We start from the raw sequence: 11,550 nt of genomic DNA on the forward strand, positions 1-11,550 counted from the left end.
CAAGCAAACCATCAGGAGAGATGCAGATCGTCCAGAAAAGATGCAGATCAAGCATAACAAGTAACTTAGCAAAAACAGTTCAAAAATACAAGTTATATATTAAAACAATAAAAATTACACTAAAATTTCAAACACATTATATATAAACAATACATAAACAAAAATAAAATAATTTGATGAAATATATTTTGATTTGTCCATAACGTATTTGTAATATTATATATAATCTTAAGTGTGTTATAACAACTTTTATTATCTTATAAATTTTTTTGTAATTTTTTAACTATATTTATATGCATAACATGAAAATATAAGTTATATGCATATAATTATAAATATATATATATATATATAAAAGAATAATTATAATTTATAGGATAAAACTAATCTATAAGAAATAGTTTCATTGTTGAGAAAAAAAAAAGAAATAGTTCATTATTTTATTTCAACTTTGACTAATGCAGGAAAAAAAAATATAATATAAAAATGTTTAGGGAAAGAAAATAAATAATTTAAATAATATTTACCACACTCAAAACTAAAATAAAACCACAAAAAGATGACTATAGAAAAGGACAAAAGAAAAAAGATTATCATTTCTGCTAGGTATTATATTTAGACTAAAAAAGAATTCTCACACCTCAGTGGAAGATTTGGACGAACTGTCAACACTTCTTCAAGTCCCTCTGGTTGCAGGAACCGTGAACCGTGGTAGTGACCTTATAGGTGCGGGTATGACGGTCAATGACTGGACTGCTTTCTGTGGTTCAGACACAACCGCAACAGAGCTCTCTATTATAGACATCACCTTCAAGCTAAGGGAAGCTCATCCTAGCTCTATTGTCGACGAGATGAGAAAGTCTTTGATCGATACATATGTTTAAGTTTTGCTTTGTTTTGATAACACAACATATCAACATCCCCAAGTGTCAATGTTAGAAGTTTTCATATTTTTTTGGTCTTTGAATATTCTCATTAGCATTGCAAGACTTAGCTTTTTTCTTATTTGTTCTCATCTGTTGTTATAGCGGTTTTAGACCGTCTTATCGCAGAGGGGAAAGTGTTTTAATATGTCCCAATTGGAAAAACAGTTATTCTTACTACATTCTTTTTCTAACTACCCCACATTTTTCTTCTTCCCTTGTTACCGTTTTATTTCTTTATTATATATATTTTTCCTCTTATACAGCGGAACCCGCGATTACTTATTCCTTTATTTTCATTTTTTCCATTCTCACATGGGCCCCACCTTCTTTTTTGTACCAATCAGATTTGTTTCCAGAAATTTTAGTGTGTATATATTCTATTAAAATAGCAGTGTGACCCATTGATAAAAGTATGGTCCAACTATTATTTCTTTTATCTTTATCATTATTTAAAATATTATTTATTATGCTTTATGCCATTAGACCTATATTTAAATTACCAATTAAAAAGACCTAAAAAGATGTAAAACAAAAAATATACCCGCCCTTTTAAGGGCGAATCAGAATCTAGTCTATTCTATTAAAACTCATGTATGACCAATTGATATTTGTTTGGTCCAATTATTTATTTTCTTTATTTAAAGATAAAACAAAATGTATATATCACTTTTACGTAACCGTTTGCTCCTAATTAACCGTTTTCTCCTATTACAATATGATGCATTTTTGTTTGATCGTGGATATATGAGGTGTTTAGTGGCTGACATACTTTCATTGATAATTTATAATATAATTTCTAATATAATCGCCTGTTCATATAACCCTAATATAACTGTCCTATTAATAACTAAACATATGTCTACCGTCATATATACACTTCATTTTTCATATATTTATAGACTACTACCCTAATGTAACCGTTTGTTATCAATATGCAGTTCACCAATAATATAACCGTTCAAGTGGGATTACATTTATTATTTAAGATAGTCAAGTCGATATTGTTTCTATATATAATTCATTAGCTATTAGCCTATTACGTCTTCATGTATCAAACAACGAAGTGTATATATGTTTGATAAAGAGTTACTGGACATCAATACTATTAAATTAGTATCATGACCTATTGATATATGTTGTGTCCAACTATTTTTACCACTGAACCAATTTTTAAATATATTTATTTAGTTATATAACAATAATTATTTTGTAGTTTGTACGTTTGGTTCATATTTGAATAACTTCCATTATAAATTCCTAAATAATCGAGACCCACTTTTTTGTAAGGTAAAACTGCTGAGTGACTTTAATTCCACAAGTGACGGATTCTATATAGGTAATAGTTTTCTGCAGTCCACGTCCTTTTACGATACAACTAATGCTATATCATTTCACAAAAAAAAAAACTACCCAATAAAAAAATATTTCAATTGCAATAATGAAGATAATGATATGACTTCAGAACAACATCGTCCCATCTTAAACCCAATACGATGTCATCTAAAGAAGAGAAAATATTTTGATTTTTATTTTTAGCCTTTTATTAGAAAGAAAATTAACTGTAATAAATTATACAAAAAAAAATATCCTTACAATTTTATTAAGCTTAAATAAGACATTAAATTTTTTTGTAGTTACAAATTTTTGTAGGTTATTTCAAGAAACATACAAGATATTCATCAACTAATAAATTATTTAAACAAACATATTAACTCATCTATCAATACTATTAAATTAGTATCATGACCTATTGATATATGTTGTGTCCAACTATTTTTACCACTGAACCTATTTTTAAATATATTTATTTAGTTATATAACAATAATTACTTTGTAGTTTGTACGCTTGGTTCATATTTGAGTAACTTCCATTATAAATTCCTAAATAATCGAGACCCACTTTTTTGTAAGGTAAAACTGCTGAGTGACTTTAATTCCACAAGTGACGGATTCTATATAGGTAATAGTTTTCTGCAGTCCACGTCCTTTTACGATACAACTAATGCTATATCATTTCACAAAAAAAAAACTACCCAATAAAAAAATATTTCAATTGCAATAATGAAGATAATGATATGACTTCAGAACAACATCGTCCCATCTTAAACCCAATACGATGTCATCTAAAGAAGAGAAAATATTTTGATTTTTATTTTTAGCCTTTTATTAGAAAGAAAATTAACTGTAATAAATTATACAAAAAAAAATATCCTTACAATTTTATTAAGCTTAAATAAGACATTAAATTTTTTTGTGGTTACAAATTTTTGTAGGTTATTTCAAGAAACATACAAGATATTCATCAACTAATAAATTATTTAAACAAACATATTAACTCATCTATCAATACTATTAAATTAGTATCATGACCTATTGATATATGTTGTGTCCAACTATTTTTACCACTGAACCTATTTTTAAATATATTTATTTAGTTATATAACAATAATTACTTTGTAGTTTGTACGCTTGGTTCATATTTGAGTAACTTCCATTATAAATTCCTAAATAATCGAGACCCACTTTTTTGTAAGGTAAAACTGCTGAGTGACTTTAATTCCACAAGTGACGGATTCTATATAGGTAATAGTTTTCTGCAGTACACGTCCTTTTACGATACAACTAATGCTATATCATTTCACAAAAAAAAAAACTACCCAATAAAAAAATATTTCAATTGCAATAATGAAGATAATGATATGACTTCAGAACAACATCGTCCCATCTTAAACCCAATACGATGTCATCTAAAGAAGAGAAAATATTTTGATTTTTATTTTTAGCCTTTTATAAGAAAGAAAATTAACTGTAATAAATTATACAAAAAAAAAATATCCTTACAATTTTATTAAGCTTAAATAAGACATTAAATTTTTTTGTGGTTACAAATTTTTGTAGGTTATTTCAAGAAACATACAAGATATTCTTCAACTAATAAATTATTTAAACAAACATATTAACTCATCTATTATATTAAATTAGGAACATGACCTATTAATATATGTTTAGTCCTACTATTTTGATACAATTATTAAAACATTTTACTAATCATTTAAAAAAATATATTTTACAGAAATATGATTATAAAAAACATAAATACGATTAAAAAACACAAATAGAAAAATTAGTTTAAAAAAAATGTAAAACAGAAAATATACCCGCTCTTCAAAGAACGGGTCAAAATATTTTAGATAGTTTAGGTACCAGATTAGATCTCGGGTAGGACTAAAACATAAACCGAGATCTGCAGGTCCAAAAAATATCTAATATGTACTTTGCTGTGGACCAGAATTCGAACCAGACCTATATTATCATGTTGATTTTGGTTCGATTTTTCGGGTTGGATGATATGCCAGGCTTGAAAAGAGTTACATAAGAGTGTACGTAAAAAAATTTAAATAAAGTAACTCATAAATTATATAGTTTTAAATCTATTCTATTAAAACAGTAGTGTGACCAATTGATAAAACTAGGGTCTAATTTTTTTTTATAATTATATCTAAATAATTATCTAAATATCATATGGCCCACATAATGGGTAATTAGTCCAAAACTAAAATTATGTAGAGGCAGTTACATTTAGAATGAGGTTATATGATATTTAGATAATTATTTAGATATAATTATAAAAAAAATTAGACCCTACTTTTATCAATTGGTCACACTACTGTTTTAATAGAATAGATAAATTCAATACAATTAACCAAATATTTTACTAATCATTTTTTTTAAATTACGCAAATACGTTTGTTGATAAAAACACAAGTATGATTACAAAAAATACATATATATTACAAGGAAAGAAACAAATATATAAATTTAATTTTAAATAATATATACAAAACAAATAATATACCCGCCCTCTGAGGACGGGTCACTCTCTAGTAATAATTATTAAAATTATTAAATAATTTAAATTAATAACTAATTGGTTACAATTAGTACTAAAATTATCTATATTTATTTACAGATATGAAACACAATAAATTATTTTCCATTAATGTTCAAATGATAAAAAAATTGTATGGGAATTTATCTTTATGGAAATATTATTTATTTAATTATTGAAATATAGTATTTTATACAAAATAAACAAAATTCGTTTTTATATTAAAAACCCACAAAATTTGGTATTTGGCTTTTCTTCACAAATTGGTTGAAATTTTGAAAAACTAGTTTCCCTAAATTTTAGGAATATATTTGTTTAAAAAAACTTGATTGTCAAGTGAAATGGATTTTACAAAAACTAAAACTAAAAGCTAAAACTTGATTGGATAAAAAAATGGTATTTACAAAAATAAAACCAAAAACTAAAGCAAAAACCACAAACAATCGTCACCTAAATATTGAGTATTTGAAATATTGAGTATTTAAAAATATTGAGTATTTGAGAATATTGAGTATTTGAACTTTAATAAATACTTAAACATGATTACTAATTAAAAATTAATAGGAAATTTAACTATGTTCACATATGTATTAAAATATAAATTAATGATATTCCAAGCAAAAGATTAATACTCTTACAAATCATTTAACTCCAATTTTTCAAAAATTATATCAGAAAATAAATGATATACTATAAACACAAAAATATAATTAATTTATTTAAAATTTTTAGGTTTAATTTATATTTAACATTAAGATTATATAAATTATATTGAAAAATATACTGCGCATAGTGCAACGCGGTAAAACTTCTAGTTATTTGTTTATTTATTGTTGTTCACTTCACTTCTAGTTTATTTAAAACTAGAGGTTTTGCCCGCACATGCGGGCATAATTATTTTACTAATAGTTATTAATATATGTATTATGATTTAAACATGAGGATAACTTATTCTTAATCATTTTAGTTTTCTTTGATTTTTATTTTGGTCTACGTCTCCCTAAAACAAAAAAAAACATCTAAAAGTTTGAGACTATAAGAGCATTATTACATATCAAATATTCTCTACAATAAAGTAAATTAAGAATGTGAATTTTTGGTCTCTATTAATCTACTTTGTATTTTTGAATCAGAAACATGTATTAAATTACCAAAAAAACACTAAAACACACAAAATCCAAGCAAGAACAAAATAAATAAAAAGTAAATAAAAATTAAAGTTCAATGATAATTTAGAAGAAAACGTTTTTAAAAAAACGAATTGAGAAAATGACAATATTTCATTGGTTTACTTGATCAGTATATACATTGACTTATCTTAATATTTCATAAGTTTACTTTTAATAAAAGAAAAAATAGATAATGATAGTTTTACTATTAAAGTTAAATTATGGTTAATTATATAATGATAAATCTAATTATTAATTAAAAATATATCAATTTTAGCCGTTTCATAACATGATTACATATGCAACTCTCTAAACTTAATATCAAAGCATATTTTTCTTATAGATTAAACAATAATTAAACATACACGGGAAATGTAATTCATAATACTTAATTCATAATTTCAAACTCAATGTAACAAAACCGACTTGCTCTTAGTCTTTCAAATTCAACGAAAGAAAAAAAATATAGAATTCCAACTAAAAAACAAATATCAAAAGTACATAAATATATATGTCAAAAACTATAATCGAAACAATTTAGAATGAATGAGAAAAATGAAATTATAGAATTTTAAAAAATCTTACATCATATGAAAATAAGAATTGGTCCTAACTTGTGTAAAATAATTATAATTGTAATTCCGGTTTGAAAATTTGAAATAGTTTTATATTATTTAAATTAATAAATTAATGATTTATGCTAAAAACTAATAAAAATCTCGTGAAAGTTAAAATAATTATAATCATATTCCAATTAGAAATTTTGAAATATTTATATTATTCAAATTAATGAATTAGTTAGAAAGTTTGAAATATTTATATTATCTAAATTAAGAAACTGATTATTTAATCTAAAAACTAATAAGAATATGACAAATAAGCAAAATTAGCTAAAATCATGGAGAATGTGACAAATCAGCAAAATCACTTTATAAATAATAGTATAAATCTTAATAAGACTTATCTCCTTGTAACATCAGGAAGAGATGATTCATCTATTGGTAATATCGAATAGATGTCTATTAAAAAAACCTAGTGCACTGTTGATGTCTATTAAAAAAAGGATTTGTATAAAGACAACCATTAAATAACTAATAATATCCATGGTTGTTTGTTTTACAAGTTTGCTTGAACGACAAGTACATCCAACGCTAAATGATTAATGATAAGTTTGTCTTAATAAAATTTGTGGGGAGCTTTAAAATTTTACAAGTTAATAGATTTTTAAAAGTTAAGAAGATTTGATGAATTGATACCAAATATTTTGTATAAATTATGATTGATTGTTATTGATTATCATAGATTTCCATATATAACTTTTCTACAAAACTCTCCTTCTATAATAATATATACATGTTTTCTAAAAAATAAAACTTTTTCATGGAAAATAATTATGTGATATTAAAATATATTTTTGGCTTTTTTAATAATGATTGTTTTAACACTTTTTTTTTCTTGACTTGCTTGATTTTTGGTTTAAGTTTTCTATGACCTTTGTTTATATTCTTATTTATATAAAATTATGAATTTTCTCATAATGTTATCTCTAATGATTTTGTTACAACTTTTTTATCATTCTCCTAACAATAAAAATGATTTTGTTACAATTTTTTATCATTTTCTTAACACACATTCTCTTAACAATACAAAATTTGTGTGTTTGTATGTGTTTTTTTTACATATATTTTAAGAATCTTATAAGTATACATGTTATTTCTAAAGTTGAATCTTTTGTGTAAAACTAAAGAGATTTGTGTCCCAGTAACAAACTTTTTTTAATAAAATTACAAAATCAGTGAAAACTAAACTTTTTGAATAACAATGGATTTTACGTGGAATTTAAAAGTCCATAAACCAATAACAATGGATTCTAAGAAAATTTGTAAAATCTATAAACCAATTAAGAGGGAATCTCTAAAATTTTAAAATCATTAATTCAGTCGCCAATAACCGCCCCTTAAATACAGTATTTTTTTGTGATAACCCATAAGTCAAATCAAAAACATGTCTACGATAAACGGCGCCCGATATTCTCTCCACACTAACATGTCCACGGTAATATGTCATTGGCAATCTGTAGTACCGTCCTAAAATTTGATGTGGCCTAAAGCACAATAAAAATTATATGGTCTTTTACATAAATACAAATGGAAAATAATAATACAAACAACACAAAAATGCTTAAAACCATTGAATATGGCTGAATCTGTAATAAAAATATGGCCCTAAAATTTGCTATATATCTTGTGGCCTAAAGCATGTGCTTTACTTGCCTTATAACAACGACGGCCTTGGCAATCTGTCCGCGATACCTTACACAGAATTTTTTCAAAAAAAGATAACTTACACAGAATACCACGTCCACACATGTTTAATCAGAACTCATATAATGTTTTTTTTTCCCTCAAAACTTAATCATATAATGTCGTGTCGCTAAAAAGGGTGAGATATGCAACAAAAACAAATTCAGGCTTAAGAAAGTAAACATTCTACTCATGGTAGAAAAGGATTCAACCTAAAGAAGTACATGTCCTTCAGTAGGAATGGAGTGTTGTGGTACGTTTTCCTATAGACCCTCGACAATACCTATTTAGATATTTTCTTCAACATTCCTAATTAATTTCTAAAGAGAATTACCTAGACACCTATATTATCCGTCACCTCACCCGAGCAAAGATTCCATTTGAGCGGATTGAATGTCAGTGTACACAAAGAAAATAAGCTCTTGCTTTTTTTCCCATACTCATCGAGGATAACAGATCCAGAGGTGAAGTGTTTTCTTTGGCCGATCTAATTTTGTGTGTGAGCTTTGATGTTGACATACGATTTTGACGAGTGCGGCTTTTCGATTCACGAAAGATATCATTCTTCGCATCATAAAGTGATCTCACCTTAGATCTACAATTTGAAGAATCACAGTAGTAAAAAATGGAAAATGACTAAATTTGTACAAAGAATGTCATAAATTTTCTAGCTATCGAACAAACCGTGAGAGAGAAAAAAGAAAGAGAAGATATCTTACAATACTAAAAGGGAGATATCTAGAGTTCTTAAGGTGTCCACGTAAGCATGAAAATTCAAGCCAATCATAAGTCAAGAATGTGCTATGTCATCTATGCTAAATTCACTTACTGGACGACCATCTAACCTAACGTAACTGCGACTTCATTACTCTATCTTCATCCTATTAATCCTTTCATCAATGCTCAACCATACTCCAAGGAAGTCAAATCGATCCAAGTTCCATCCATCTTAATAACATCCTCCAACCCAACTAAACCCATAAAACTCTCACTCTCTCTTCATCCACTCTTCCTCCAACATAATTGTGGTTTGTGTTTCTCTGATTCCTTAGATCTTCCACCTAAGCTCCTCTCATACGTTTGTCATCTTCGGCTGAAACGTACGTTAAGATTCGATCTTCTCAGGTAATCTTCTCTCCTGATGTTCATGATCACTTCGAGTGCATAATATTTGTCTAACAACGATGATATATTTTTCAACTTCCAAATTTTGCATTTAATCTAATAACCTATTAATCGAAGGGAAGCCTTTGTTACCAAAGGGCAAGAAACAATAGTAAGAACCATAGGAGAAGTCGTGTGGATTGGGTCGATTTCTTCATAAGAAGTTTCTATAGGTCCGTGAAAACCAATTTGCTGCAGCATGTTAATGTCTTTAAGGATGTGAGACGTCCCAATGAAGACACTAAAGTTTTCTTTTTTCTTTTATTTTTTTTCTTCTTTTGTATCTTTAAGTTAATCAATATCTTCTTTTTTTTATATACAGACAGTTTGCTTCCAGTCCTTGCTAAGAACTATTCTAAGGTTGTTGTTATATACATTTTTCAAAAGTTCTTACATACATAAAATAAATAAAGAGGCCACAATGCTTTACCGGAAAGACGATGGACAGGTAACTCAAATTCTCTTATTATTATTTTTGATATCTTAAGCATCTGGCCCTTTAATTTGTGGCTTATATGAGTTGGCTTTCAACTTATATGTACAAGTTAATAGTGATGAACTTTTGATGATGTTTCGCGAGCTGTACTTTGTCTTTGAGTACATGCAATACTTTTTCCTGCTTACAGTTTTGATATTTCCTGACACTAATTCTTATAACTGAATCTGCGCATGTCATTCTTATTTGATCAGGACTTTGGCTAAATATTTTAACTGAAGCTGATATCAGAAATTGGTACTTTCAAGTCTTACAAGGCAATTCTTACATGCATCAACGTGGTTACCTCCAACGCAATCTTAAGCCAGGTGATTAATAGCCTTGAGGCGTCAAATGATACAAAGCTTCAAACACCTGCTATGATGATTGATGACAACTTAGATTTTAATCTATTTGTCTCTGACAGTCAAGGTTAAAAAAAATTTCAACAACATATTTATAAGCTGTGTTAGTTGCTGCAAAATTATGTTAGTCTCTAAACTCTTCATTAAGATTGCTGATTTTGGACTTGCAGGGAGGTTAATTCGAGTCCACATTAATAGAGTATGTTATTGGCAGGGGAGGTTAATTCGAGGCCGCATTTATAGAGTATGTTGTTATAGATAGTACAAATTTGATTCCCTTTTTGTGCTGCAACCAGTCTTTCAGATTACCAATATTACTGTATATGTCCTTCAGTGACCCATATGTCGATTGGTTACCATACCATTGATGCCTAACTGACCCCAAAAGCTTTGTTCTAATAGGTAGAGGGCACCAGAAGTACTTCTACAGTCCTATGTATACACAGAAAAAATTGGTTCGTATGATCTTATCAATATCGTAGTAAACCATTGGGTGCATTCATTCTCGGATACCAATCTTTACCTTTTTCATGATAGTCTAGCGGCTCTGCTCTTGGATCCATGGAACAGAGCGACTACTGCAGAGGCTTCGTCCAGGATACCAGTGGGATTTGGTGTTGTAGTCGGATTTTCGTATGAGCTGAAGCAGAGTGATATGTGGCCACAAGATATTCTTATATATCTGGAAAACTAACTTGGTCGCGCCGAGGAAAATTGAGATCAAGAGAGAAAATGAAAAGACATGTGAATGTAAATCGAAGCATCATCTTTGATTTTTCAGAATAGAAAGCTATCTCTCACGAATCCCTCCAAGAGTCTCATTTCTCCACTGAAACAACATTCTGGTTGTTCGTTTTTCTTGTGTTGTTTGTTCTTCTGGATGAAGAATGGAGCTTAATCAAAGTGTTGTGATGCGTACGTATGTAAGCTATCATAGGCGAACTATTTATCTGACGGCTGATAGGTGCGACAGCGTATAATATCATTCTCTTTACCGTTGGATTGAGCCCAAGCCTTGTGAAAGATCATCCACAAAGTGCTGTGTTTGCTTTTTCTCTATAGAGTACACAATTTTTTTCTTAACGGATATAGGCCACCAGTTCATGCATGCTTAATGGAGGGAACTATTTTGTTAACTTCAACATTGTATATGTATAGAAAAGGTTAAGTGTTTTAATGTAGATATGTATTATAATCTGAGTTATTTTGGTTAAAATAACAAAAATTAAGAGAAGTATTTACTCTTCAAAAGTATCATT

General features: G+C 27.7%; 1 long non-coding RNA gene across 1 annotated transcript; it reads left to right on the top strand.

Moving 5' to 3' along the window:
* The first annotated feature begins 7,183 nt into the window (after positions 1 to 7,183).
* On the top strand, positions 7,184 to 11,209 carry LOC125588886. Its single transcript, XR_007325096.1, has 2 exons — positions 7,184 to 10,358; positions 10,462 to 11,209. It is a non-coding gene; the product is annotated as an uncharacterized LOC125588886 (long non-coding RNA).
* Positions 11,210 to 11,550: the final 341 nt, after the last annotated feature.

The sequence above is a fragment of the Brassica napus genome, chromosome C6 (assembly GCF_020379485.1).
Source record: "Brassica napus cultivar Da-Ae chromosome C6, Da-Ae, whole genome shotgun sequence".
NCBI lineage: Eukaryota > Viridiplantae > Streptophyta > Magnoliopsida > Brassicales > Brassicaceae > Brassica > Brassica napus.